Source organism: Canis lupus, chromosome 31 (genome assembly GCF_048164855.1).
Source record: "Canis lupus baileyi chromosome 31, mCanLup2.hap1, whole genome shotgun sequence".
In the NCBI taxonomy this organism is placed as follows: domain Eukaryota; kingdom Metazoa; phylum Chordata; class Mammalia; order Carnivora; family Canidae; genus Canis; species Canis lupus.
In genome coordinates this window covers 16,746,180-16,772,664 of record NC_132868.1, presented here as the reverse complement: position 1 = coordinate 16,772,664, position 26,485 = coordinate 16,746,180, and the positions used below count along the sequence as shown (strand labels likewise).

The following is a 26,485-nucleotide window of genomic DNA, read 5'->3' as shown; positions in this document are numbered from 1 at the left end:
TTATCGAAGGTTACATCTGTAGCAAGATAGCTTTATTTGGCCACGCAAATAATACCAAGGTACGTAACACAGTTATCCCAGCTTTTGTTCCCTTGAGGGTGGACTATTGTTACATTTCATGCTGCAAAGCATGCTGGGAAGCTCCAACCAAGATGTAAAGAGGAAAAATACTTGCCTTTGTGTTCTATTAGAAGCAGTATGATGTTAAGGAAAGGTCATAATTTGGAGTCAAACATCAGGAGCTGTGTGAAAGTGACCAGATGATTTCAACTCTCTGAAACACAGTTTGTCCATCGTTAAAATAAAAATGTTCTTCTACCTCCCTGCAGGGTCATTGAGATCAATAAATAGGCAATGTCTCTAAATGGTCTGCCACATGATGGACAGTCAGCTTATGTTATTCAGGGTGCTACCTTCTTAGAATGTATCATATAGAGCTGAAACACCAAAGTATTGCATCTCTCGCAAGTCCTGGAGAGCTTCTGTCTCCCTTTTGGAAAATTGGTTGAGTGTAGAAATCCAGTTTTCTGGACTTCTGAAGAAGCTAATTTCACAAATGGGTATTTTACTCCATTGCTATTCTCACTTTCTCCTGTCATATCTTAGAACTCTGAATATTTCCTTTTTCCTGCCCAGAGAAGTATCCTAAATATATGGGGCACATCCTTAATAAAACCACTAACCATCTAGTCCAATATCAGTGTTAAAGACTTTGTATTTTGAAAGCACTTTTAAAAACTTATCACTAAGCGCTCTATCTATCTCTCTCTCTCTCTCTTTCTCTCATATATATCAACAAATGAGTAGCCTCACATCAAAGGCCACAGAAAACTCTGGTATACAAGCATGGGATTCCTGCCTGGCTTTGAGGCTCAAGATCTGTTGAATAGTCCTCCTGCTGACTCATGCTCAGGTTAAGTACCAGCAGCATGCCAGACTGCAGAAGGAGCTTTAAAAACAAGGTTCCAATTGCTCCAAACCGAGGCAGAACCTCTTAGACTCCCCAGAATACATGCCTGTGAGACTCCTTGCATTGTAAAGACCCTTGCAATCTGGATTTACTCTTTTGGGTCTTTTAGGTACTTTTTATTTCATCGATTAAAAAAAAAAACAGCAATAGCTAAAGTCATTGGTTCTGCTGTTTGCCAGATATAATTCTATTCTCTTTACAGACATATCTAATTCTCAAAAATTATGCACTTTTAAACTCAGTCAGTAGATTTTGAAATTGAGGCTCAGAGAGGTTAAGTGGCTGGCCCGTGTCTACAAGTCTAAGGAATATAAACCTAGTTCAGTGTTGCTTTAGATTCGACTCTTTTCGCTACACTACACTGCCTCTCTGAATCAATTAGTACATTATACTGAAGCATAAACAGTCAAGGGGTCCTCAGTTTCACTTCCTTAGCTACTAATCCCCTCTGTTGAGTGCATTACCCTGATCCCACACAGTAAAGTAAGGAGGAGGAACCTACAAAGAGTTTGACCTGGTTGTCAAGAAAATTATCCTCTCAGTATCCAAGAGACTAGCACACCAAGTGAACCTAGTAGGCTCCTGTAGCCTGTTTGCTATGGGAAACACAGATTTTTTCCAGTGACACTTCATGGAGGACCCCTACCACAAGAATATAGGTTTCTGTATCACGTGGAATGATATCTGCCTGCCACAAGAGAACCTCAAATCTCAGTTTGGATCCCAGAGCACACCTGGCTTTTTTCCTGGCCTTGCATGAGTGATGCCATTCAAGGGTGAGGTCTAAGTGACTCATAAATGACTTAAGGAATCAAATTGAAGGGCAAAAGCCATCATTTTCAGGAGCTGAGTGGGTTTTTTTTGTCTAGAAGATAGTATCTTGGAAAGCTCCTGGCCTCATGCCCATCATCCCAGGAGGTGCACCATGAGTTCTGTCCTTCTAAAGAAAGAGGCCAAGTTTTGACTCACTTGCTTTTCTGAGTACATCACTGTGGTTTCCATCATGCTGCTCACTTGGTTACCACCTGGGTCAAATGCCTGAACCTCAGGAGTCTGGAAAACATATCCTAAGGCAGTGTAGCCTAAAGTTAACAAAAGACAGCTTCCACTGTTGCACATCTCCTCTCTCTCTTTTTCTCTCTCTCTCTCTCTCTGCCAACTTGTCCAGTATTTGACTTAAGTGGAAGTGGCTGTTCATTGGCTAGGTTCATTAGCGAAAAATGTTTCAACAGTTCCATTTAACAACCTGGAATGTCCTTTGGAGAAGGCCAAATTAATATGATTTTTACCTTAAGAAGCTTAGAAACATAGCTGCCACTAACTCAATGATTACATTGTACTGCCAGCAACAATTCAATATTTTTTTCTCGCCTGAGGGTTACAACACATTTGCACCATGGGGAAGCTTTTTCTCTTTACATCTCAAAACTGTACCACAAACTCTTCCTTTATTCATAACAGCAAGATCTCCAGCTGAGATAGGCACTTTTGTATTGCTCTAGATGACAGTTTTCTGTGTTCTTTCCAAGCACAGGGGGTTTAATAAACATATCTGGCAGGCCTTCCATAGCTGGAGGGCCCAGGATGACACTGTGTGCAAACAATATGCTCACACTGGAGGGAAACAAGTTTATTCAATTATTCAATTAATAGATTACAGTCAAGATACTTGTTATCCTACAATGAAAAATGGGGCAATAACTCCAAGAATTAGGGTAGGTCCCAAGATTAGCAACAGCAGGCAATATGGCTTATACAGACCATGAGGGTAGAGCCAAATGCATGAAAATGTACCCACCGGCCATCCAAACATGCACACATTCACTCCAGTTCAGACACATACCCACACACGCACGCACACACGCACACACGCCAACATGCAGATACATACACACTTGTGATTGTACCCTCAGAGGAACTCAGACTCCAAGAACCTAGTATTATCAGGGCCTTAAAAATGCATTAAACACTTTTGTGTATATTACTTCTGAGTTTGGATCTTGGAGGTGGTGGGGGGAAGGGAGGTTGATGGCAGAAAAAGCTGAACTATATTCTGCTTTCATAGAATTCTGTGAGAATTCTAGAAAGTGATGTTCATAGACTTTTCTCTGTGAAAATGAAAGTATTTTTTGCAGGGTTTCATACATAGCTGCCCTTCTGCTTCAGGGCAAGACCTCCCCGCAGTGCAGAACATCTTAGACTGTACTCCATGCCAGAACTTCTCACTCAGATGCAACTCTTGGTCAGAGTGAAGTTTATCTAGTTTGTATAGATATGTTAAGATTTCATTAACAAGCAATGAACTACTACTCTTAAATGTGTGATTTGGGGCAGGGAGGGCACTTTTCTTTCTGTGAGGTTGGTGTGTTATGTTGATACAAAATCACTTAGAGGAGAGAGGAGAGGATAAAGTCAGGAAGTTACCTTGTGGGAAAACTGGCAAAGATATTATGTGATAAGGAAATTTTGATTTTTACACCATGGAGAGCCACTGAAGGTGTTTGTCCTGAAAAGCCATTTTCCTTGTGCTCCTCCAGCTGTACTATTTAAAAGTCCTCACTTTTATATAAAATTTGTGAAATTAAAAACTTGGGACAGTTGAAATAGTCATACTCTCTTTGAAATGGCAATGTGGCTAGCATTCCACAAAGCATATGTGTAGCTGTTTACAGTTTACAGATCAGAAGGGTGTAATTCTTTATGTGTTTTAGTGTGGAGCTATTACTTTGAATGTCTTCTTATCTATGAGGATATATATACCCCTCAGTTATGCTATAAATTTGGGATCAAGGTAATTGGAAAAGTATCTTTTGATTATACTGTGGTACTGAGGAAACCATCTCCATTTTTCTGAATAGAAAATAAAGCCAATGAAAATGCTGAAAAGTCTTTCAAAAATGACTAAGGAATAAGACAGGAAATGCATTTCTAGATACAGAAATCTCATGATGCTTTTAAGAGACACTGGAGAAAAGCCTCTGGGCATCATTATTTCTTTCCTCTATGAGCTTTGGCCAGGTGGGAGGGTAGACAAACAATTCTTCCAGCAAGCAAGTGGGCATAGGAAGTTAAGCAGATGGTTTATTTTAGCTCCTAAGGAAGCTAGCCAAGGCAAGAGCCTGAAGTTGAAAATTAAATCTCCCCATTCTCAAGGGCAGAATTATTCCTAAGTTCATAGTTGTCTCCCAACAAAAGAATCAAGACGGCTTTTTCTGTGTCTGTCACTTGTGACCTTGACCTGGCTCTTCCAGCTGGAGTTACTGAGGTTCTTTACAGCATGCTCAGCCAGACCCCATCCCATCCCCTGTCTGGTCCCTGGGCCAAACCAGAATAGGGCAAGTCTTGCTCTGTCCAAGAGGCTGGCTATAATTAAAGAGTGAGGGCACCATGGCCAGGGCTGGAAGCAAATGCTGCAGACACCTTTTCCAAGAACGGCAGACACTGTTTTAAATTAAATGAGTGTATGCAGGGTCAAAAGTCATGTTTGGATGTGAGGGAGTTAAGCCTGAAAAGGCAGTTTAAATGAGTTTTCCAAAGATGGACGAGAAATAAGTATACAGAGTCGGAGCTATAAGGCATGTAGAGACAGGGAGAACAAAAGGATCAGTGAGAGAGATGTCTGGTATATTCCTGAATCAAGGGCTGTTGCCTATTACCTTGGCTGGCACTTCAAGCCAAGCTTACCAGGTGGTCAACTGTTTTCAAAGGACTGCAAGCAGAAAGAAGAGAACAGGGCCCAGGTGACCAGCTGGTGAGACCTGAAATTAGTCCTGTTACCATGAATCTGCTGTCTGTTTTGCCTACCAAGACCCCGGGCACACATCTGGGCTTCTAGGCTCTTCTGATCTTCATCAGCTTGGCCATAACTTCAGCTTCTATTATCTTGGAAATTGGACTCTACCCTGGATTCTGGAGCCCTTGACTGGGGTTGAGATGATTCCCTTTCTCCATTTCTGGGAGATGGTCCCAATGTCTCTGTTATTTGTGTCTTCTCTTCATGGCATCTATCTGAAGAAGACTGATGTCCTGAAAGTGTATTGTCACAGAAATGACTTTGCTGTTCTTAAGATTCTAATTTCTGATTGCCACCCACTAGATTACACCTGCTATGGTATTGGCCCTTGATCAAATGGTGACTTTGTGCACACTATGTATTGGATAAATGGACAAGAGAACCAGTGTTAGAGCCCACAAGTTTCTCTAGCTCCCTTCTGCTGTTAGCTTCCTCCTCTCTTCTGTAGAGGGTGATAGAGATCTCCGCGTGCCTTGTGCTTGGAACTGACTGAACATACAATGTTTCCTGTATGCTTCTAGCTTTCCAGTATGGAAAACATCGATAACTTAATTCCCATCCACAGAGAGTCTTAGAATCATCCCACAAAGGAAAGAGCTCTTAACTGATAGAATATATATGAAAAGTGCTTTATAAATTGAATAAGTCTAAATAACTGTCAACATTATTAACTGTGGAGAAAAGAGGACTAATATTCATGGAGGAAGCATGCCATTTACATGTTCTCATTTAACTTAATTCTTACAAAAACACTAGAAACACTAGTTATTATTACCCTTGTTTACAGACAAAGCCATTAGGACTTAGAAAGGCTAAGTAACTTACTCAAGTCATTCAGCTCATGAATGGCAGATCTGAGATTTTAACCCAGATCTATTTCTAAAACCCATAATTTTTTCTTCTATGCAGGGTTGACACTATGTAGCCACTAGTATTGCATAGAGTTAAAAACAGACAATTTATGGGTCAAAGAGTCTATACTAAGAAACTAATCATGTGGTAATGACAAATTGCAATGCAATTTGGAAAAAGCAAGATTGAGATGATTAAGTATCTTTGTGGGTTTCTTAGAGGCAGGGGAACTTAAGGTGAGTCCTTGAAAACTGGCAGAATTTAGGTAAGAAGGAGATTTTTCTGGGAAGAAGATGAGCAAGGGTGAGCCCAAAGGGTGGAACTAGTGCTGAGAAGGCCTGTGATGTCAGTCTGGGTGAGCTGGGTGGGACAGACAAGCAGAGGAACACCAAAGGCCAGTCCAAAGGGCTAGGCATCATGGGGCAGGAAAAAGGGAACCAGAATCACATGGAGACTCTAACTCAAAGCAGCTTCAGTCATTATAACGTTTCTTTTTACTCAGAGACAAAAGGGAAGGCTGCAGCCAGCTGATGCCCCATCTCAAAACTTTCTCCTAACACATTTATTCTGGTGACTCACTCATGAAATTAAGGTATGAGCTGTGTGCATGATGATAAGGATGTAATAATGTTACAAATCCAATATTCTTCTCACCAAATCTCCAAAATCAGTGGTCATCTTCCAAACCAGATTTGGAGTAGAGTTCTGCTCACTTATTTTCACCCACAATTACAATTTCTCCTTGATAAACATTCTTTATCTGTTCTTACCTTCTATTCCTCTTACCTTTTATTCCTTGATAAACATTCTTTATCTGTTCTTACCTTCTATTCCTCTATTCCTTGATAAACATTCTTTATCTGTTCTTACCTCTATTCCTTCTCCTTGATAAACATTCTTTATCTGTTCTTACCTTCTATTCCTCTTAAATGTGACTGGGAAGATGACTGCACTGTGGAGGAAACTAGGGAGAGAAAATAGAGGAAGAAGCAACTAGTCCCAAGAGGTGAGCTTCTGGGCAAAGCCTTCCTGCCCTGGTGGCAGGAACTTAATGTGCGATATGTGAGTGCAGCCAAATAGAATCACATTTCTGGTTCAGAAAGAATTTTTAAAGAGACCTAGTTGTTTACCAAGGGAACAATACAGCTATGGGCAAGATGTGGTAGCTTTATTTCTAGTGTAAGAACAGAAACAAGGCGGGGGGGGGGCGGGGGAGGGAGGAGTGGAATTGGGCTCAGTTCCAAAGCTCTGTCTAGGAGTAACACTTGACTTTGAGCCAGCCCTGTATTCATCTGTTAGGGCTGCAATAAGAAAGAACCACCAACTGGGTGGCTTAGACAACAAAAATTTATTTTTTCTAGAAGTAGGTTTGGTTTCTTCTGAGACCTCTCTCCTTGGCTTTCAGATGGCTGCCTTCTTGCAAAGTCCTCACCATGGCCTTTCCTCCATGTATGTGTATTGCTGGTATCTCTTCCTCATCTTATAAGGACACCAGTCCTCTTGGATTAAGGCCTCCACCCTTAGGACCTCATTTAACCTTAATAACCTCGTTAAAATCCCTATTTCCAAATATAGTCACACTGGGGCTTAGAGCTTGCACATAGAAGTTTAGCAGGGCTGGGGGAGGGAGACACCCAATTCAGTCCATATCAAGCTCTGATACAATTTAAATGGAAATATGAAATTATGGCAATATTACATATATGTATATAATTATAAGTTAATTTTTCATATTGTTTAAAACTTGTGGTAGCTTAGATCAAGTAGGTTTTCTCTAAGTCACCTAACAGTAAATGGAATGTGAACAGTGGGAGAAAAGTGTGCCAGAGGCAAAGAGCACTGCAGAGACATGAGTATGGTCCTAGTTCAGCCATTAACTTCCTGTGTGACCTTGGGAAAATCACTTTACTTATCTATGTGTCAATATCCTTATCTCTTAAAGGAGAAGCTTTAAAAAATAATAATCTCTAGAGCCATTTCTAACTATAACACCCAAGATTTTGTGACTTTGCTTTACAATACAGTTAATCAAAAGCTATTCATTCAGAGATGAAGAAGGCTGTAAGCATTGGCTATTTGCTGAAATTGCTTAGACCTGAGCATAAATATTTGCATTTTGCTCAACAGCAATATCTTTTCAATATAAGTTGGAAGTGAGATCTGGAAGGTATCAGATCAGGTTCACCTGGTCACCATAGTCAACTCAGGTGACAGAATTTATGATCTGATCAGTCAGGGTTAAAATCAGGGGGATAACTGCGAGATCTTCACTTCTTTGATGATATTTGTACACAACCTCATAACACACCCTTCGGTGGAAACCAATTTCACAGTGACTTTGAGACTGTGTGTCTGTGTATTTGTGTGTTAATATAATATAATAATATGTAATATTAAATATTTTAAAATAAAATTATTTTATTGTATATTTTCCTGGCTTATCCCTTTTGCAAGATATGTCTCATAATTAGCTTATACCAACTCTAATTAGACTCTTCATTTAAAAAGATTTACATTCTGCATGTGATATCCACAGGTGTCGCAGGTAATTGATGATGAATGTATGCTAACAAAGATGTCACAGTTATAATGAAAGGAAAGAAAGTGACTGAAACACTCTGGGGATAGAAGAACAGATATATCAATCTACAGCCAGGGCAAAAACACAATTCTTCTTATTCTTATGAGACAGGAAAGAGAAAAAAGCATAAAATGAGAGGAAAATATATTTTCCAGATAAAATTAAAACTTACCCTGTTTAAAATACATTGAGCTTAAGATTTTTATTGAAATGTTTTCACTAATACATACCACTTATAAAATTAACCTGTTTAACGTTACACTTGTCCCGAACCCTCATATAATTTTTAGGGCAACCTAGTGCTATATGTGGATAGATTCACAAATAGTTTCTTTTTAATTATTGTATTTTCAAGCTTAAAATATATTTTTCTTAGCAATCTTTAATATCTACTTGTGAAACCACAAATAGAAATGGATTCTCCAATTTAGTTCCCAAAACCAATATGCCTTCTAGTAGAATTTTCTTCCATATATCAATCTACTTATTATTTTCATCAAATAGAAACTATATACCAGGCAGCTAGACACTGTTTTAATAACTTGTTAAATAGTCCTTAATGTTCATAGGACCTAATGTCTAATAAATAAGTAAATAAATACTGAGAAAATAAGTGATGAGTGCAATGAAAAAGACAAAATAGGATGTGATAGATCAGTGGCTCTCCAAGTGTGGCCCTTGGCCCTTCAGCTGGGAACTTGTTAGAAATGCAAGTTGTTGGGCTCCACTGACTCAGAAACTCTGACATAGCAATCTGTGTTTTTAACAAGTTCTCCAGGGAATTTGATGCACAGCAAAGCTCAAGAACTCCTATGATAGATGGCTTTGTGGCAGGACAAAAGGGAACTTTAGCCTGAGAACTCCAGAAAGGCCTCTCTGAGGATGTTGGGGCTGAGGTCTGAATACTGAGAAGGAACTCGTCATGTGAGCAATTTGGGGAGGCATTTTCCATGAAAAGGAAATAGCACTGAAAAGACCTCGAGGCAGAAAATCTTGGTGAGTGTGAGACACAGAAAGAAGGCCAATGTGGCTAGAGCATCATGAGAAAGGAGGAGAGTGGCATGAGATCATGATGAAGAGGCAAGCAGGGCACATCATGAAGTAGGTGGCTTGCAAATGTCTGGAAGACAAAGCAAGAATCACAAGAAGACAGCACATAGTCTTGAAGAACAAATTATCAAAAACTCTACACTCAGGAAGAGATTTACTCTTTACTAAAAAGATGAGAATTTTTCAGTAAAATAATTTTTTTTAAAAAAAAGTTAATTTTCTCTAAATCTGAGCCTTTATTTCTCTGTTCATTTACCTACTATATATATAAAATAAAACACCAAATTTTTACAACCGAATGAGTTTGTTTTAATTCAGTTCGTTTGTAAGGTAACAACAGAACTATGAACTCCTTAGTTGGGGAGGGTATTTAGGAATCGCTCATCATGAATTTATATCATTTATAATATATGGCAAAAGCAAATATTTGACTAATATTTCAGCTACACTGGTATCAACAGAAAGCCTATTGCTTTTATGATCTAATGGGACAAAAGTCTAGCAAGGTATTTTACCACCTTTAATAACCACAATTTCAATGAAGTAGTTGGATCAAGTTTTCAGTACTTCATAAGGGAACAGTTGCACATATGATATGTCTCCTCTCTCTGAAGTACATTTATTAGGGAATTGAGAAAATAGACATCGCAGACACACTCTATTATAGCCCCCATGATCCTAGTATTCATGCCCTTGTGTGGTTCCCTCTCCTTGAGAGTGAGCAGGATCTGTGACTCACTTTTCGCCGATGGAATGTGGTAGAGGTGACAGGAGATATGTGATTGCTTGTATGTGATTCTTTCTCCCTTGCTAGTTTTGAAGAAGCAAGCTGCCATGCTGTGAGCTTCTATATGGAGAGATTCATGTAGCATGGAGATGAGAATGACATTCATCTGTTAAGCCAGAAAGAAATTGTGGTCCGCAGTCCAACAACGTGCAAGGAACAGAATGCTTCAAATAATCTTACAAGTGTGGAAGCAGATGCTTCCTCAGTCAAGATGAATTTGCAGCCCCAGCAAATACCTTGATTCCAGCCTGTGATCTCCTGAAGCAAAAGACCTAGCTAAGCCAGTTAAGCCTGGACTCCTGATTCACTGAAACCATGAAATAACGAATGTATTGTTTTAAGCACTAAGTTTGTGATAATACTGTTATGCAGGATTAAGTAATTAATATAGCTAATAAATAATAGCTTATGTTGAGTGTTTTCTCTGTGCCAACTGCTGCTTTAAGTGCTTTACATAAATTGATTCATATATTTGTACCATTTTACAGATGAGAAAGCTGAGGCACAAAGCAGTGAAGTTACTTGCTCAAGTTTATACACTTAGGAAATGAAAGAGCTGAGACTCAACCCCAAAGTCTACACTTTCAGTCACCACACTATCATGTATCTTAGTTCGCCTAGTTATTACACCAATTCCAACCACTTAGAAGGTTGAGGTTGGAGTGTCAATGGACCCACAATCAATATACAAAGAAAAAGAAACAGTACATGGTATTCAGTGGGAATTTCTCTAGAATCATTTACTGTTATTCCTTTGATTATTCAAATTTTATTTGGGTTCATAGTGTTATTAAGTAGAAGGGTGTCCATTGAGAGTATTAGGTAAGAACTCAAAATGACCATGGTTTATAAAGAGTGAATAAGAAACAAAAAAATATCATTTATTAACAATAGCAACTTACATTTGTGGAGCTCTAATCCTTGTAATAAACTCTCAGACATTTCATTGCAATCTATCCCCAGGGTAACCTTTAGAGAAAAGAAGAGTGGATATTGCTGTCACCCATGAGATGCTATAGACCAGTAGCAATGTGGTCCTGTGGGAGAGCTAATTACATGATCATACAACCATAAAGATTAAAGAGGTTTTAGAAGTGATACAGCCAAATGAATCTTAACTAAATTTATGCTACAGAGGAGTAAATTATTCTGTGTCCTTTACCTCTCAGGTCAGAGAGAGGAGCGTGAGCAGTATTAGAGTAAGAGATACCAAACCCTAGCAACAGTGGCCGCAGACGAAGAAGCGACCAGATTCAAAGCAATATGCTTTCTTCTCTCTTGTCATAGCTCTGAGGTTGAGAATCAAAGATGGAGACCAACCATGCCTCATGGGTAACCACTGCTCAAACACTGTATGATCTACTTCCTCTACTATCTTATCTCCTATTACTCTCCTTCTTGCTTGTTTAATTTTGGCCCCTCTGACCTTCTCGCTGTCTTCAGAACATGATAAGCTCTTTCTCCTATCAGGGTCTTTGCACTGTCAGCTCCTCTCTCCTAAAAACGTTCTTTCATCAGACCTTCTCATGGCTTTCAGTTGTCTGCTCAAATATCACCCCAAAGACTCATTTCCTGACCATTCTATCCAAAAGGAAAAAGAAAGAAAAGAAAAAGGCATCCTCTGCTTTCTTTTAATTCTCATAGTCAGCTTGACTTTCCTTCAAAGTACACATCGCTACTAGAAATTGTTTTTTGTCTGTTTGTTCCATTGAAATGTAAACTCTGAGTGTAGGGACCTTGTTTTCTCGTTCTCTGCTGAAGTCTCAGTTCTTACAACAGTGCCTGTGACAAAAAATATGCTCAGCAGATATTTATTAAGTGACTGAATGACTGAATGAACCCAGGGCAGAGTCCTGTGGCAGGATGCAGGGCAATCTCTGTCAGGGTGACATGAAATGATTGCTCAAGAAATTGGAAATTCATCTAAACAATATTACTAATCAATTTTCCCATCAGGTTTGTAAGAAAATCTCTCAGAGACTTTGTGGAGTCAAGACACTCTCTGTACCTCCTGCGTTAAATTCTTGTTACTCCTGTAAACAGATTGCTGCCAATTCAGTGGCTTCAAACAGCACAAATTTATTATTTTACAGTTCTAGAGATCAGAAGTCTAAAACGGGTCGCACTGAGGTAAAATCAAGGTGTCTGCAGGACTGTGTTCCTTCTGTGGGTTCTAGAGAATTGTTGGGGGGGGTTGCCTTTTCCAGCTGTTAGCATTCCTTGGCTCATGGAACTCTTCTATTTCCAAAGGTGCAACGGCTAGTGGAGTCCTTCATTCAAGGCATCACTCTGACATTGACTCTTCTGCCTCCCTCTTCCACATTTAGGGAGCTTTGTGATTACATTGGGCCCTTCCAGATAAACCAGGGCAATCTCCGCATTCAAATTCAGTTGATTAACAACTACAACCTTAAATCCTCCTTGCCATGTAAACCTAACTTATTTACAGGCTCAGGAATGAGAATGAGGACATCTTTGTAGGCTATAGTTCTGCTTATAACTACCAGTCTAGGACTGTTGTCTGTGTGTGTCTGTGTGTGTCTGTGTGTGTGTGTGTGTGTGTGTGTGTGTGTGTTTAATAACCAGGATTTCTTCTTAGAGAGTCATGTTGACTCTTCATGTGTGCTGCTTTTATCACAATGTGCTCACAAACTCTCTAATTGAAAAATGTATCCTATTTTTGCTAGAGAACAATATTGTATTCATCAGACACACGCTTTATCCTTCTATCTCTTTAGAAACCTGGGATGGTGTTTATCCTTCAGTCTTCTGACTCTTCTGTTCTCTGTGGTTTCTTAGAAGCAGCAAGACTGGTCCTTTGATCATATCTTTCAGGTGTCTCAGCATCTTGGGATGCTGCTTTTGCGATCATAGAACGTTTTCTCATTAAGGGCACTTGATACTCTCTCTCTTCATCTGCCTTCACTCCATTTCCTCCTTGCATTGTTTGTTCTGCCCTCTCAGTTTAAAGATTATTCTTCCTGTTAGATCAGTCCATGGGCAAATAGAAGTGATTCCTGGTAACAAAGCAAAAGATTCCCCAAGGAAGGGGCCTAACACTGATCAGAACCAGGCCTCCTCGAATTCTGCTCCCCACAGTTTATAGGACATGCTTACCCATGCCATCCACCTTCACTTTTATAGCTCTCTCTCTCTCTCTCTCTCTCTCTCTCTCTCTCTCTCTCATTTCCCTTGCTTGAAAGCAACTCTATAGTGTTTGGCATTTTTTTTATCAGCTTCCACTCATCCTGGGCTGCTCTCACTTAAATAACTCTGTTTAGGATCACGCTTTTGGATGTTTAGTGTTTGGGAATCTTAAATCTTAAACCTGGAAGAAAAAATGTCTGCTACAAGGCCCACACAAGCAAAGACTGGCCTGTCCAAGGTCACCTGTAGCTGAGCAGCCTATGGTCTATTCCTCTTACTCTCAGGCACTGCTCGGCCAGTCTTACCCATCTTTGTGCTTCCCTTCTTCCATCTCTCCTCTGAGTCCTTTTAAATATCAGCTCATCAGAGAGCCCCCTTGACAGTCACAAAAGCTTCCTTAGATGTGCCTACCTTTATTCACATGGGGATTATTCATGAATATATGATCAGAATTACATTTTTCAGACCCCCTATCTCCTTTGAGCTATGTTCCCTTTTAAAGTCTCTGTCCATAGAAGGATGCTATTTCTTGAGAGACATTTCTTTGATATGGGGAGGAAAAGGCATTCTGAATGCCTAAAGAACATATTTGTGCTTAATTTCCCCTCTTTCAACCATTTTTAAGTCTGAAAAATGTACACATCTTCTCCCATAATCACCATCTCCTTCACAAGCATAACCTCACTAATGAGAAATCAGTTCAGAGTAGCAATAACCTCTACCTCTTGGAAAATCAAAGTGGTGATAAAGCACAGTAAGGTATTTATCTGATTTCCTGACTTTAGCACAATAAAACTTTCTGCCAAGGACTCAATGGTACATATCCCAGTTGCTACTTGGGTGACCCCTCTGAACCTTACTTTACCCATGCATCAAATGGGGGATAAACATACCTTAACTACTTTTCCTAGGGTTTCCAGGGAGACGCAAATGAAAAAGAAATGTGAAAATGTCTTGGAAAGAGAAAGCTAAATAAACTAAACAGAGTTTTAAAATGTCTCTTCCAAGATCCAAAGTCCATGAAATTAAGAATTGCAGAAAAAATGGGCCACCACTGCCTGGCTAAGCAAAGGAAACAAAACTAAATCCAAGGGTCAGAAAATTCCTTACTTACCTCAGAAATGCAAGGCTGTTGCTTATAGGTATTCATACTACAATCCGTTATAGGCCTACAATTTTGAGTTGCAAGTGCTGGGATGTGGAACCTGTGCATAAAAATGAAATTGAAAAGCTTCAGTCAGGAAAAGAAGTATTGAAGGGGCAATCCATTCATTCACTCAACAGTCATGCTTACTGTGTTAAGTGTGTAGGGCTCAGTGGGAGTTACAAAAATGTGTAAGACATGGCTTGGCCCTCAATGAGCTATCAGTTGAGTAAACACTGATATTCAAATTCCAAACATGAATTCAAAAAAAGGTTTCAAGTTTCTACTAAAGGGCAGCCAACTTGTTGGGTACAGAGCAGTAGATTAAAAACATGGTTTATGTTCATCATATAAATTGACATATAGGTATACGCAGATCACTTGGCATAATGTCAAGATTTCCACCTCAGTCAGAATGGGCCCAGTTATGCTGTCATAACAATCAACCCCAAATGCCAGTCACATAAAACGGCAAATGGTTATTTCTCATTCATGCCACTTATCTACTTGATATGTGGGATATCACTATCAAACCAGGTTTCATGAGTCTCGTCCTCATGTTTGCTGGGATACGGTGCGGATAGGACTGATACTGATATATTTACTACCCATGAATAGAAGGTGAGAATAAATCTTCTCTTCAAGGTTTCCAAGCCAGAGTTTCAGCTTGGCCTCTGATTACTACAGGTGATCTTTTGTTTGAAGGCCTTTCTCTCAGTCTTACTCTCCTTAGACGTCTCCTCCCATTCTTCCATGCATGGTACCGGGCTTTCAGAAGCTTCATGATGTTACTCCCTCTGCCTAAGGCACAACCTGGTCCACCCCACCATCACCATTTACCTCATTTAGTTCTAGGCTGACATGTAACTGCTTTACAGGCAGTTGTAGTCTTAGAAGACCAGAAGAGTAGTACTTCTCTTATCTGAAAAGTTGTAGTATGAGTCCACCTGAACACCACATCTATACTGGGCCCCAGGTGGGTACTAGGCACCGTGCTGGACATCAGAGATTCATTGATGAGCAACACTGACCTGCTCTCTGCCTTCATGGAACTCGACGCAGAGGCAGAAGTTAATCAAATAATTACACAGATGATGTTACCAACTGCAGTAAGTGCTAAGAAGGGAAAGAGTAGAGTGTTGTGAATATGTATCATGGGCATCCTGGCAAGGTTTTCTCAGGGAAATGACATTTGAGCTGAAACCTGAGGGGTGAGTTACCATTAACTGAGGACAAGAGATGAGCTGACAAACTAGGTCAGTGGTTTCCAGTCACATAATAGCTGCTTATGAATCATATCTAACAATAAAACTAATAAAGTTTAAAAATGGTTTACATTTTTAGGTAAAATAAATTCCAGACTTGCCCTATAATGGCATCCTTCTCAATCATCTGTTTTTCATTCCTCTTCTTCTGTTGGAAAGAGTGGAATTCTGAGCCATATACCCTGCACGCATCCAGATATGCTTCATAAGGTGGGTTTATTCTGCATGAACATCATCTCTCACATGTCTCTCAATGAGGAGAGGTTGAGAACTAGCGGAGAAGATGACATATAGGAAATTCCAGGCCAATGATTTTCCCACATGTCAAAAGAAAAGCCATTCATGGTAGAGAATGTAATATATTACAAAATGTCATTTAACAATCCTAACTGGTATAATGTAAATAATAATAAAACAATGATTGGCTTATTTTTAAATCATTTCACAGAAAGACATTTTATAAACTTAGTGCAGAGGCAAAAACATCTTCAGTGCTGATGTGATACAAATTAAATATCACATCGACTTTTATTTATTTTCCCCTCAACATCCCAATCCATTGTGATCTACATGTACATATATATGATGCATTTTGTATATATTCACCCTCATGACTTGACAGATGGGAGGGATCTTGCAGTCATTTCTAAAAGCAGACAAAAGGCCGTTGGTTCTGCTCGGCATGATGGTTTGTGAAGACAGACTATCACACGCTTCCGTTGATGATTATATAGCTCTATCCATCTGTCTGCCACTGGAGGTTGGGAGACGGAGATACAGCTCCCACCGTCCCCATAAACAAAAGTAGACCATGCTGTCACCAGTCAGACACGCCAGCTAATTGGAGCTGTCGACAGACACAATATTCTGTGTCAACAGCTCTAGTAACAGTTTGAAACAGCAATGATATGTTGGTTGATGGTGAGGATGACACATGTGTCTCTAATAGCATGCTAGAAATCTGACATAACTAGAAAAGAATTACTAAAATGTGATTCCTGGCCTCTGGTATTCCTGTTCATCCTTACCAGTTTCTGCAGAGGGTGGGGGAGGGGATGGTTGTAACGCATCTCTCTCCGTATCATTTCGCAGGCTGACAGCTTAATTTGATACTCATAATGTCGAACTTTAAAATTAATCTTGCTAAAAAGATTTGTTTCAACAAGCCATCTAACCTTAAACTCTTTTGGAAAATTAATAAGGCAAAAAACTTATTTGTACAGCTTTCCAAGTTGAAAATAAAAAGGGGATGTTCTATCAGTTTGCCATTTCTGTAACTATAAATGTCTACTGATCTTCAAGAGAGTAGTTTTTACAGAGCTAAACGTATACCAACACTCATAGACATGACTTCTTGAACTTCATTTCATGATAGACAAAAATAGATCCAAGACAGAAACATACTTGCAACATAAACACAACTTTTGAACATAAATGCATATTATACTTTAATCTCTGTGTAAATTGTACCTGCTAGGAAAACTTTACATCAGGCATTATAATCAATGAAAAGTCAGGAAGTCTCTTGCTGCCTTGCAATAGTGTACCTTCTAAATAACTTCATCACCGCTGACTACCTGAGTTTAAATTTTGGCTCAGCTACTTACTAGCTTAGACAAGTTAGTTAACCTTTCTTGGCCTGAATTTTCTCATCTATAAAATAGAAGTAATAATATAAACTACATCATAGAGTTTTAAAGGTTAAATGTGTTTTTACTTGTTAAGTGTGTAGAACAGTGCCTGGCACATTACATAATGAGCAGTCAAAAAATATTATTATTATTATTATTATTAGTTCATTTCCAAGGAGAGCTTTAAAAATTAATGAAACCCAGAAAATAAATCAAAAACAGTTCAAATGGCAAAGAGCAAAGTCTTGGACATTCACAGTCCTGGGTATAAATCCTGTAGCCATAACCCAAGCTTCGTGACCTTAGATAAGTCACTTAAGCTCCCTAAACCTTTTTGTTTTCTGTAACAGAGATAATACCTACCTTTAAAAGATATTTTGAAGATTTAAGATAGCTTAAAGCTTCCAGCACAATTCCCAACATGTATTAGATATTCCACAGATTATACCAATAATTATTATTACTAGTTTGCATTATAGAGCACTTTTATTTTTAGACTATACTTATTTTATCTTCTTATTAATGCTGTGAAGTAAAACATAATGACTAGTGTACGGAGGAAAGAATGGTGCTCAGCGTGGTAAAACAAAAGGGTCAGTGGGTAAAGGGTTATTGAGGTTAAATCAGGATGCTGTCTTTCAGTTCTGGGACCAGGGTGATATTCAGCTATTTCTGGTACCTCTTTGCCAGATGACCAAACAACTGAAAGTCTCTTTCTTTATTTTTTTTTCCATTAAGACCCCCAAAGTTGATGTCCTCAGAGGCCTCTATCCTTCAGATTTAAAATCAATTAATCATTATCTACTCATACCTCATTAATTCTTCTATATTCCTTCCATATTCTAATTCCTTCCATATTCCATATATAGAATATAGAATATATTCTAAGTCTTTCCATATTCCATAATCTGTATTCCTTCCATATCCCATTTGCCCACTATAAAGATGAATAAACTGACACAATAAAACTTATCACACCACCACCAACAACAATACAAATGTCTATGCATGCTGGATTCAAATCATCTTGCTCTTTGGAGATATAAGAAAGACAAAGTAAAAAAACCTTTCTTTGTTAGGCATATAAGATATTTTCATAGCAAATACACCACAAAGGAGGATTCTGTGTAAAAGGCATCTCTATGTCATAGCCAATGGCCCAAATCAACAATATATTCTTTTTCAATCATAACATTACCAACTATATGTAAAAAATAAAATAACCTTGTGCAACACAGTCTTGTTTGGTCACTTCATGTCACATTTGCTTGGCCTTCACTTCTCATGACTAAGAAGGTAATGGGGCTTTACCTTCTAGGAGGCTAGATAAGCAGCTGAGCTCTGATCATAATACCTGCTTTCTGGATTTAGCTGGATCCCTTTTTGAGAGCATATGCAGAGCAACATTGACCTTTCCATGGAGGAATTAGTGCTTCAGCATTGGCTTCTTCGCTGCTGTGCCAAATCACCTGAACCTGCTAGCTCAGCTTCGGCCACCCAGTGCAGCTGCCCTTCCCTTCTACCAGCAGAGCTGTTTATGTCATCCTTCAGATTGCCCCACCTCTGGGCCTTTATTCATGGCCTGCACCGGATGTATGGTTCCTTCCATGTTTCTAAATGACCAAAGTCGTCAAACTCCATCATCAATTCTTCAAGAATCTGTTGCAATGACTCTCCTTCAGAAAGGTTTCCCTAATTCCCAGTACACCTGTCCAAAGCTGTAGGTAAAGCTCTTCCTCAATTGAGTGCTCCCTAATATGGCACTTATTATTTTCTTCTTTGCATTTTAATTGGTTAATTACAAGCCTTATTTTTCCCCTATATTGTCAACTCCTTTGTAGCAGGGTTCAAGCCAAGCCAGATGCACTTTTGTTTTCCGTACAGAGTTTAACGTCTCTCTGTATTTCTTGGTTACTTGAAAAAATGAATAAATTCCCATCTTCTCATTTCAAATATTTAAACTACATATGCTTACATGGACAAAACCAAAACCACATGATATATCCAGGAGAAGGAAAGGCTTGTGGTAAACACGGTAGCAATTTACATGATGAGGCTTGAGAGGCACCTGGCTGGTTCAGTCAGTAGAATATACAACTCTGGATTGTAGGGTCATGAGTTTGAGCCTCATGTGTGATGTCAGGTTTACTTAAAATAGGTAAATAACGAGGTTTGAGGTACTTTTTTCAAATCAACTTCATCTCCTCTCTAGGCCCTGGGGCTCTCGAGATTATGGTTTACAGCAACCTATGGCTTTAGCCAATTCTAATATTAAGATAGCCAAGATGTTTCAACTTGAAACCCACTGTAAAAGAATTTTCCCTGTAAGATTATCCAGATTCATTCACATTAGTGCTATCTTCACTAATTCCTCCTATAGAAGTAGCTTTAGCTACTTATTTATATGCAAAAGCCTTGACAAATCACCCTGCCTTTCTACATATAATCTCTAAATCAAGAATTAATCCAAGGTAAATGACTTTTCAGGCACTGGGGCAGAAGTGTACATTGCACAACGCTAGGAGGCACCATTTAATAGAACCTAGCTCAAAGGACACCCCTGGCCTTGTGTAGCACTCAACCTACATGGCTGCATGAAGTTCCCCGAGGTGGAGAAACCTCAGAGAAACAACCTTAGTATGTACATTTCAGAGTATTTTCTCATATACAAAGGAAAAAGAATTAGGTAGGCTTCTAAGTATATACATGAAATGGCTCAATAATATTAAAATAATGCTTTTTTATGTTTGATCATAACTCACCATACACGAAGAAAATACAGGCAAGTGAGTAGAACATAAGTCCTTATCTTGGAGGTTATCACTCTTTTAACATTAACCTCTTTATTGTATTTCCTTCTGATCCATCTATATCCATCTATATATGTATGAAAATATATATCTCGTACTTGAGAATATAATCTTCATACTACTTCTTAAAACTTAACATTATATAAAATAACATTTCTCAAACTTGCCTATTGAATAGAATAATCTGAAGAGCTTGTTTAAAATATAGGCCTTTCAGAATTCTGCATAAGAGAACAAATTCACTAAGTTTGAGGTGGATACCAAGAATTGGTATTTTTAACAGCTACCCCCTACTACATAATTTTTATTTTCAGGCAAGTTTGAGAAACAGTGATTTCATAAGCATGTACAAGAATACTCAGGTGATTTCTGAACAAAGGAAAAGAGTTTAACCAAATTCTCTCAACTTTCTCAGCTAATGAGGATCATACGCAGAAATTGTATAAAACTGGATAATTCAGTGCACTGAACAAGGAAGGAAACGCTTCCAATGACCCAGCTCTCCTAAATGTCCTGGCCCTGGCCACAAGGGAGAATTCCCTAGTGATTCAGATGTTCCCCATCAGTTTGGAATGGGCCAGAGATAATGTGAGTTGTGTCCCTTGAAGCCAGATTCCAGGTACTCTCCAGGGATTCTATGGGCAAAATCAGTCTCTAAGGAGGTGACCATGCGTGCCAGTTTGCCTGTCCCTTCCCAGAATATATGTGTTGTTCTGGCATATATTGTTAATAATAATGCCTTCTTTCACTTACAGGAGTGTCCCAGTTTAGACAATAAATATACTGGTGCCAACTTGTAAGGTTACGTCCACCTTCCTCTCTGATCCATATATTAGAAAGGGGGCTTCTTATTGGGTCCTTCATGTCCAAGATTTTTTTTCTTCCAGGTGGAGATCTTATTAATAAACCAACTGCTCTCTTATATAGAAGAACAATGTTAAATAAAATTGGGAACAAAATCATTCTCATGATGAGGTCTTTCTGGCCAATTAAAGGTTATTATTTTGCCTTTTTTCTCAAAGCACTTGCAGTTCATAAGCCTGTTAAGATGTGTTCTCCTTTCCTTATCATTCCCAGGAGATAAATCAAATTTCAAGAAATCTAAACACTAAACACTCTACCACAACAAGTTCTGCAAAATTGCATTTCAATTGCTGTAAAAGATTCCATTTAACATTTACTTATAAACAATGAGCTTTTTAATTTTCACTATGATAAATATAATTGTGGTTAGTATCCCCATTCATGGATCTTTAGTCATTATTTCTTTAGGGTAGAGTTCTAAAAGTAGGCCATGATGTTTTAAAGTAAATCTCCTTCCTGAAAAGAACCTCCATCTTTTGTCTTCTTTTATTTTGTTGTATTGTGTTGTATCTTATTTTATTTTGTGTGTGTTTCAATAAAATGTTATTTACAAAGTTAGGTACCAAGCTAAAGTTGTCTGGCTTCAAAATTAGGTCCCCCCTTTAAAAAAATTAATGATAGTTGCAAAGAATTCAGGACAAAATTAATGGAAATAGCCTGCAACCCTTAAGTGTTAAAAACCACTCTCTTGTGCCTAAGAATCTATGACTGAAACAGACAAGATTCAGATGGTTCTGCTAAAAAATCTGGAACAACAGAAATATCGATGTTGCCTTTAGAACAATAATGAGATGACTGAGTTGTTGCCTGATAGTGAGTTCCATGCCTGATAGTTCCTGTTCCTTCTCTCTGCTGCTTCAGATAGAACCTAGGAATGTGAAGGAGTGGATAGATTTGCTCTGAATGGCCCTAGAGACTTGTCACTCACCATCATCTTGCCAGTTGTTGAAGACAGGATTCTATAGTCACAGGAAAGTCAATATGTGATGTCATCCAGAAGGATGAAAGTAAAATAGGGTAAGGGTAGATGAGACACTGCTTGATGCAACCGGTTAATGAGAGGGAGATCCACATTTAAGTAGCTGAAGTGGTCAATGTTACAATAAGAATGTGATCAATTACTCACAATCTGTGCATTCTTTCCTTCCACTAATATTTATTGAATACCATCATTTTGCAATACATACAAATATTGAATCATTATGCAGTACATCCAAAATAAATGTACTGTCATATATCAATTATACCTTAATAAAATATATAATATATATTAATATGACATATATTTTATATATTAATATACCATATTAATATATAATATGCATTCATATATAATAAATAACATATATATTAATATGACATATTAATATATAACATACTATTTTATATTTTAATATAATATATTTATACATTAAATTTATATATATGTATATTACCAACTATTACTGGACACTGTTCAAGGCAATAGAAACAGAGTAGTAAATAAAACAAACTAAAATCACTACCTTCCTGGAGGCTACTCTAATAAGGGAGATGGATTATAAACAAGATAAGTAAAATATTTAAGATGTTAGTGATAAGTGCTAAGGAGAAAAAAATTAAGGAAGAATGATATGAAAAGTGGGAGTCGAAATTCCAGTTAGAGTTTCTAGAGAAAATTCCACTGAGAAAATGACTTTTGGAGTGAACCTCTGAAGGAAACAAAGGAGCTAGCAATGTGACTATCTGAGGAAAGAGAATTTCTGGAAAAGAGCATTGGAAGTGCAAAGTTCCTGAGGTAGAAGGTGCCTTGGGTGTTCAGAGAATTGCCAGGCCAGTGTGGCAAAGCAAGATTAGATCAGAAGGGCAGGGGGCAATTTTCTTGGCCATTAGAAAGATGTTTTGGTTTTTACTCAATGAATGGGGAAGCACCCCATTTTAATGGAGGAGTTGAAGATTTTGAGTGGAGAAGTAATATGATTTGACTTATACTGTTATATTAACTCTGCTTTGAGAATAGACTTGCTGGGGTGCGGGGAGTCAGTGGTTGGTGGGAGGAAGGGAGGTGAGAGGATGGGAGGTAAGGAGTTGAGGAAGGATAGCAAAAGCAGAGAAACTAATTACAAGGTTATTTGCAATAAAGCCAGATAAAAAATGATGGTAATTTTACAAGATGGTGGCTATGGAGGTGGGTGAGAAGTGGCTGAACGTTTGGGTGTCTTCTGGAAACGGACCAAGAGAATTTGCTGACAGATCAGATACAGGGTTATATGCAACAGACGAATTATTGAACTCTACATCTGAAACTAATGATGTATTTATCTGTTGGCTGAATATAAATTTAAAATAAATAAAATTTTTAAAAATATATATCAGATATGGGGTGAGAGAATGACATGGAGATTTCCATCTTGAACTACTACAAATGGGGTTGCCATTAGCTGAGATGAAGGAAGACTGCAGGGCAAGTGGATTTGGAAGGGAAGAGCAGGGGTTCTGTTCTGCACTCATTTGCTGGGAGATGCTAATCATCTAAGTGGAGACTTGGAGACAGTTTGAACACACAGGTCTGAAACTCAGGGGAGCAGTCCGGATGCAGAGATGTGTCTGGGATCTGCCAATGAATGGGTAGTATGTAAAGCCATTAAACTTGATGAGAATATCATGAGAGTGAGCTTCAGTGAAAGAGCTGATGGAGGAGTACACACAACATTAGAGTGAAGTCAGAAACTGAGTTGTTATAAACAAAAAAAAAAGAAAAAAGGTATTTTTTTTTTTTTTTTGCACTTATGGGTTTGTTGGCTGGTATGTGCATCCTGTTAGGACGTTTCTCAGAGGTGTTAGCTAGGCGGCATGCTGGGCGGAGGCAGCCAATCTGCCTCACCGTGCTCCACAGGGACCAGGGTAGAGACGCTGTAAGCGTTAAACAGCGAATTGAATGGCTGGAAGAAACGTCATATAGTTTTATGATGTAACTTTGCTTCTTTCTGCCTAACATCCCTATGTTTCAGGTCTTAGAATTCAAAACAGTTCTTGGCAAAATCGTTCTGGTGCAATGACACTCGTGCAAACCAAAACATTAAAGTGTAAAATAATTAGATATTTTCATTAGACTGTTAAGCTTTAGATATTTTCATTAGGGATTCAGCAGCTGCTGCAAGCTGACCACTGACTATTTTTTATCAGGGCTTCACTTAGGCTGACCCTGTATGACCAATAATCAGATTTTTAGCAGCTGGTTAAATGAAATTTTTTTTAAGATTTGATTTATTTATTTATTTATTTATTTATTTATTTATTTATTTTATTTTTTTATTCATGAGAGACACAGAGAGAGCGAGAGAAAGGCAGAGACACAGGCAGAGGGAGAAGCAGGCTCCATGCAGGGAGCCCAATGTGGGACTTGATCTTGGCTCTCCGGGATCACACCCCAGGCATCAGGAGGCGCTAAACCGCTGCATCACTGGGGCTGCCCATGAATTTTTTTTTTTTAAAGCAGGCATGACCTGAAATGCTATAGAAATAGTCATGCATTTATATATATGTATACATATAAATATTAAGAAACACTAGATCTTACTCAGCTTCTGACAAAAAAAATTGCAAAATATTACAAAAATAGGAGTCAATATAAACATCACTTAAAGAGTACTGATTGGGGTCACAGAAAATAAAATCTATTTGATTGGTTCAGTGCCAATAAACGGAGCAGTTACATTGTGATAGACAAAATGCAACTATAAAAGGGGGTGTATCTTCCTTCTGCATCTGCAGCCTCAGCTGCTCCAGAAGAGCTAACTCTGACTCTGGGTTTGCTGTGTAAATTGTACTCCTAGGAAGAAAAAAGGAAAACGACTTTAATAATGAAAAAGAATGGGGAAAAATGAAGAAAAAATAGATTTATGATATTCGAATCCTTGCAGTCTGTTGCAGTTTACAGTTCGGTTCTTCGCTCATTGCCATTTCTCTACTTAAGATCTTATAAAACTTGTATAACGATGTTCATAAAGAGCATAACTGATTACGTTTGAAAGCAGCTGTTTGTGGAATATGTTAAATACTTGAGTTTTTCATTAAATTTTTTTTTAATAAATTTATTTTTTATTGGTGTTCATTAAATGGTTTTTAAGGAGTGAAGGTATACGGAGAAAACATATTCAAAATGCAGAGATCAATAAATGGAACTAGACAAGATGAATGTAAGAGTGAGTGAGCATTGCTGGCCATCCACCAGCCTCCTTCGGCCGTCACCCTCCGGAGCGCACGTCTACAGGGAGAGGGTTACGTGTGCATTTGCAGCACGAAGCGATCATTCAGGTCAGGAGACAGGCGCAGAGGTTCCAACTCAGCGAGATGCGGTTTTCTCCCTGGCGGTTGGACAAGCAGGTTCCAGAAGCCCCCGGGGGAAATCGGTACAAACACTGCGACCGTTATTTACTAACTGGGACTCCAGCAGCTGGGCTGTTTGCATGATATGCAAATGGGCACATCATTCAAGGCAGAAAAGATGAATGCTCTGGCACTTGCAGGGCAAACATGAACTGCTATGGGAAAAGGGCCAGCAGAAGAGACAGCAGACAGAAGCGAGTGGGTGGTGAGGGGCAGGACAGGAAACTTCTTCGAAACAGGCGCACTGCAGGAGGCAGACCCTGCTCCCCGGGGGCGCTCGGCGCCCTGGGCCTCCGTAAACAACAGATGGGTGTGCGCAGGCCCCGCCGGCCGAGCAGCCAAAGCCCTCCCTGCGCGGTGTCTTGCTCTGGACCACATTCGCACAACCCTTATAGGGGCACAGGGGGACGACGGTGTTACCTGGCCAGCCCGAAGGCGCAGGGCGGCTAAGAGGACACAGGATAGGGACACAAGCAGACCTGGAGGCGGATGCACTGGGCGAGGGTTTCGGCTTTTCTGTCTCCCTTTCCTTTACCTGTAAAGAGCCAGGCGAGCGCGATCTCCCAGCAGGACCGCGTCAGGTTTGATGCATCTTCCTGGAGGAAAGTGCCTCCGGCCAACCTAGCACTGGCTGGTTAGTGGTAGAGCTAGGACTTGAATTATTCCAAGTTTCTGACCCCAAAGTGCGCCGGTTGGTTCCCGGGAAGTCCAGGGATCGAGAGATTGTAGGGATCCCAAACACTAACCCTGTGGTCACGCTGGGTCCTGAAGGCCGTCCCACTCAGCAAGGCGTATTTGCTCAGTTAGAAAGCACCTCCACTTCCAAACAGGTTATAAGACCCGCGGCTGAGGGGCCCCCGGGGGGCTCAGACCTTGAGCACCTGCCTTCGGCTCAGGGCGGGATCCCAGGGTCCTGGGATCAAGTCCCGCACTGGGCTCCCTGCAGGGAGCCTGCTTCTCCCTCTGCCTGTGTCTCTGCCTTTCTCTCTCTCCATGTCTCTCATGAATAAATAAATAAAACCTTAAAAAAAAAAAAAAAAGTCCTGTGGGTTGAATTCTTTTTTTTTTCTTTCTTACCTTCCAGCTTAACCAAGCCTGATAGAAGACTTGCAGACTCTGATACACTTTGTTGTTTTCATTACACATGTTTGTAGAGTGCAAAATAGAAGAGTATCAGTAGCATGAGCGTCTGTGACTCCAACACAAGGGTGGCACTTACTCCT

General features: G+C 39.3%; 1 long non-coding RNA gene across 3 annotated transcripts in view; it reads right to left on the bottom strand.

Moving 5' to 3' along the window:
• The window catches only part of LOC140622406 (uncharacterized), a 47,900-nt gene extending 21,672 nt beyond the window's left edge, over nucleotides 1-26,228 (bottom strand). For all 3 annotated transcript variants that reach the window (XR_012022177.1, XR_012022176.1, XR_012022178.1), the window contains exons 1-5: nucleotides 25,798-26,228; nucleotides 14,295-14,385; nucleotides 10,936-11,002; nucleotides 6,529-6,579; nucleotides 176-274 (exon numbers count right to left, since the gene is read on the bottom strand). This is a non-coding gene — a long non-coding RNA (uncharacterized lncRNA). The remainder of the gene's footprint in view (nucleotides 1-175; nucleotides 275-6,528; nucleotides 6,580-10,935; nucleotides 11,003-14,294; nucleotides 14,386-25,797) is intronic.
• Between the last annotated feature and the right edge of the window lie 257 nt (nucleotides 26,229-26,485).